Here is a 4,631-nt window from a genome sequence, read left to right on the forward strand (position 1 = left end):
CGGAATTTACCAATGTGCGCATTTCGTTTAAAAATTCGCCAATGTTTACTACATCCGGGATAAAAATTGGAGGGGGCTTGGGTGCTGTTTTAAGTTCGGTATTATCGACGGTCTTTTCATTGCTGCTCTCTACAGGCAGAGAAGCGAAACGATTTGAGGTGCTAGGACCTATATCCTTCTTTTTGTCTTGATTCACGGCAGCCTTATTCTTTATGGTCTTTTTAGGGAAAATGTAAGGGCGAATTATCTCACCTTCCTCAGGTGACGTGTTGCTTGAGGAGCACGATGAGCTCGGGGTAGGGCTGGGAGATTTTTCCCGTTTCTCCATGATGATTTTCTTTACGCCTCTAATTGACTCTGGCGACCCGGGAGGTAGACTCCTTTTGAGATCTTTTTTTTGCCAAGGGCCTTTTTTGGGTGCGGCTACAGTCGCGTTGTCCACATCCATGCTGCCGGTGTTGCTATTGTCGCCCATGGCGACAGCACCACCAACAAGCACAGCCGGCTAACTGTGTGAGTGAACTATTTATTTCCTTTACCTCTGCTGACAAAAAGTCGACGACGAGGTGTCGCCGAAATGTAGGCAAAAGTATTAGGAGTCGCCGCCCTCTGGCGGAGTGATACAGCGATGAGGTGTCGCCGAATGTATGCTATGAATCCTGAAGTAGTCGCCCTCTGGCGGAATGAAATCAGCTGATTTCCAAAAAACCAACCAATTTGCGGAGACACGAACCGATATAAATTAGTGCAGACGCGAACCGCGCTGCTGTCAAAACGTTATCTAGATAAGGCAGGCGCCACTCGAGAGAGAGCGGCTCTCTTACAACAGTGAAATATGAGTTTTATTGCCGAAATTGGCCTGACACACGGAGCGCCCGAGAGAGCGCCTCTCTCTCAGCACGTCGAATGTTCTCGAATAGTCTGGGGTGGAAAATCGCGATTATGGCCTTCCTACCACCTTTTTCGTGCAGAAAACACACGGAATGATTATGCGAACACAATGCGCGAATATTTATGCTATTTTTAGCAAGGAAAAATGCGTTTTACAGCCGAAATTGGCCCGACACACGGAGCGCCCGAGAGAGCGCCTCTCTCTCAGCACGTCGAATGTTCTCGAACTGTCTGGGGTGGAAAATCGCGGTTTTGGCCTTCCTACCACCTTTTTTGTGCAGAAAACACGCGTAATGATTATGCGAACACAATGCGCGAATATTTATGCTATTTTTAGCAAGGAAAAACGCGTTTTACTGCCGAAATTGACCTGTCACACTAATAAAGATGACGATGCATTTTGTTTGTTCAATATTTATTTATAATAATATATTGATTTTTTTATAGGTCTCTTATATTACTAGACCTTTTGCTAACCACAAAGTGGCGCGCCGTTGCAAGCAAGCATAAATTATTATGCCGCTTGCAACATCTTTATTATCGAATCATCAAGCAAAGGATAAGCTTCAGTGGATCGCAGTATGGCAGCTGCTCAACCACTTACAACACCTTGCCTGTTACAAAAGTCGTTTACAATTGATTCTAGGCTTTGTCATTGTATTAAATAATGCTTTTATATGTAACTAGCGCGGCATCAGGTGATCAAAGATCCTCCCAATTTACTATGTTACAAATTACATTGGCATCACATCCATTGTCGTTTATAAAGTAAATTATAAACTTTAAATGGTTTAGAAGCCATACAATGCAAATTGCCCCTTATTTATCATTGCAGTCCAGCACGGATACGACCTTAGAGGCGTTCAGGCATAATCCAACGGACGTAGCGTCATACCACTGTTCGCTCGAACAAGTATTGTGCCATTGGTCCGTACCTGCGGTTCCTCTCGTACTACGCAGGAATGCTGTCGCAACAACGTTTTGTCATTAGTAGGGTAAAACTAACCTGTCTCACGACGGTCTAAACCCAGCTCACGTTCCCTTGCATGGGTGAACAATCCAACGCTTGGTAAATTTTGCTTCACAATGATAGGAAGAGCCGACATCGAAGGATCAAAAAGCGACGTCGCTATGAACGCTTGGCCGCCACAAGCCAGTTATCCCTATGGTAACTTTTCTGACACCTCTTGTTAAAAACTCTTTAAACCAAAAGGATCGATAGGCCGAGCTTTTGCTGTCCCTGTGTGTACTGAACACCGAGATCAAGTCAGCATTTGCCCTTTTGCTCTATGTGTGGTTTCTGTCCGCACTGAGCTGGCCTTGGGACACCTCCGTTATTATTTGAGAGATGTACCGCCCCAGTCAAACTCCCTACCTGGCAATGTCCTTGAATTGGATCATACCTGAGTAATTGGAGTTATACCAAATTTTCAAATCAAAAATACATAAATGCACCGTTTTATTAAAGAATTTGTTTGCGATTATATAACAAACTCGTGATACTTTGATCAAGAAGCTTGCATCAAAACCCAATACCATAAGATATAATAAATATATCCGTATAATGGCTAGGAAATGATACACGTTCCATTTAATCAAGTAAGTAAGGAAACAATAAGAGTAGTGGTATTTCATTGGCGATACCAAACCGAAGTCTAATATCTCCCACTTATTCTACACCTCTTATGTCTCCTTACACTGCCAGATTAGAGTCAAGCTCAAAAGGGTCTTCTTTCCCCGCTAATTATTCCAAGCCCGTTCCCTTGGCTGTGGTTTCGCTAGATAGTAGATAGGGACAGTAGGAATCTCGTTAATCCATTCATGCGCGTCACTAATTAGATGACGAGGCATTTGGCTACCGTTGACCCGCGCTTACTTGAATTTCTTCACTTTGACATTCAGAGCACTGGGCAGAAATCACATTGTGTCAACACCCGCTAGGGCCATCACAATGCTTTGTTTTAATTAGACAGTCGGATTCCCCAAGTCCGTGCCAGTTCTGAATTGATTGTTAATTGATAATCGTTATAATTAATAAGAACTAATTGGTTTAACCCAATTAGTATTCTTAAAAATTTTAGCAAGAAAGTTCCACAATTGGCTACGTAACTAAACTATCCGGGGAACAAGTGACCAACATAAATGCCAGACACTCTATTTACCCAGAACGAGCACATAAACCATGTTATTGTTTCCCAATCAAGCCCGACTATCTCAATCTTCAGAGCCAATCCTTATCCCGAAGTTACGGATCTAATTTGCCGACTTCCCTTACCTACATTATTCTATCGACTAGAGACTCTTCACCTTGGAGACCAGCTGCGGATATTGGTACGGCCTGTTGAGAAGTTTGCGTGTCCCCACCATAAATTTTCAAGGTCCGAGGAGAAAATATCGACACAACAGTATATGTCATGCTCTTCTAGCCCATCTACCATATCTCTCTGCGAAAGACTTCCATGGTAGTACGGCTATAAAACAGAAAAGAAAACTCTTCCGATATCTCTCGACGGCTTCTTTATGGTCGTTCCTGTTGCCAGGATGAGCACGAGGCCCATATTTAATAACAAACGGATACTCAACAGGTTACGGAATTGGAACCGTATTCCCTTTCGTTCAAAATTATTCAAGTATATTAATTAGCTTGATTTATATAATATAATATATTTGTATGGCATTTGTGTTTTACTTGAAAATTTTCGGCTTTCGCCTTGAACTTAGGACCGACTAACTCGTGATCAACCACTGTTCACACGAAACCCTTCTCCACTTCAGTCCTCCAAGGTCTCATTCGATTATTTGCTACTACCACCAAGATCTGTACCAATGGCAGCTCCATGCAGGCTTGCGCCAAACACTTCTACGCATACCATTGTACCTTCCTACTCACTAAAGTTTCAAAATTTATATCACAAGTAATATAAATCATCTACTTTAGCGGTAATGTATAGGTATACAACTTAAGCGCCATCCATTTTAAGGGCTAGTTGCTTCGGCAGGTGAGTTGTTACACACTCCTTAGCGGATTTCGACTTCCATGATCACCGTCCTGCTGTTTTAAGCAACCAACGCCTTTCATGGTATCTGCATGAGTTGTTAATTTGGGCACCGTAACATTACGTTTGGTTCATCCCACAGCGCCAGTTCTGCTTACCAAAAGTGGCCCACTGGGCACATTATATCATAACCTTGAACTTCATATCAAGAAAGTTAAGGTTCTTACCCATTTAAAGTTTGAGAATAGGTTAAGATCGTTTCGACCCTAAGGCCTCTAATCATTCGCTTTACCAGATAAGATTATTTTATATAACATTAAAATGCACCAGCTATCCTGAGGGAAACTTCGGAAGGAACCAGCTACTAGATGGTTCGATTGGTCTTTCGCCCCTATACTCAATTCTGACAATCGATTTGCACGTCAGAACTGTTTCGGTCTTCCATCAGGGTTTCCCCTGACTTCAACCTGATCAAGTATAGTTCACCATCTTTCGGGTCACAGCATATATGCTCAAGGTACGTTCCAGTTAGAGGCATAAATAATATAAATATCATTATACATAACTATATAGAACGCCCCGGGATTGTGTTAATTAGCTATAAATAGTTAAAAAACTAATCCCATTATTAGTCAAGTTAATTACGCTATTAGGTTTATATCCCAATAACTTGCACATATGTTAGACTCCTTGGTCCGTGTTTCAAGACGGGTCCCGAAGGTATCCTGAATCTTTCGCATTGTT

General features: G+C 42.3%; 1 non-coding gene across 1 annotated transcript in view; it reads right to left on the bottom strand.

Annotated features, from left to right (window-relative positions):
- Positions 1-1,431: 1,431 nt before the first annotated feature.
- LOC118879405 (large subunit ribosomal RNA) overlaps positions 1,432-4,631 on the bottom strand; it is a 3,944-nt gene continuing 744 nt past the window's right edge. Inside the window, exon 1 of the ribosomal RNA XR_005015771.2 lies at positions 1,432-4,631. This exon is cut by the window's right edge and continues 744 nt beyond it. This is a non-coding gene — a ribosomal RNA (large subunit ribosomal RNA).

This window comes from Drosophila suzukii, chromosome Y, assembly GCF_043229965.1.
Source record: "Drosophila suzukii chromosome Y, CBGP_Dsuzu_IsoJpt1.0, whole genome shotgun sequence".
Lineage (NCBI taxonomy): Eukaryota > Metazoa > Arthropoda > Insecta > Diptera > Drosophilidae > Drosophila > Drosophila suzukii.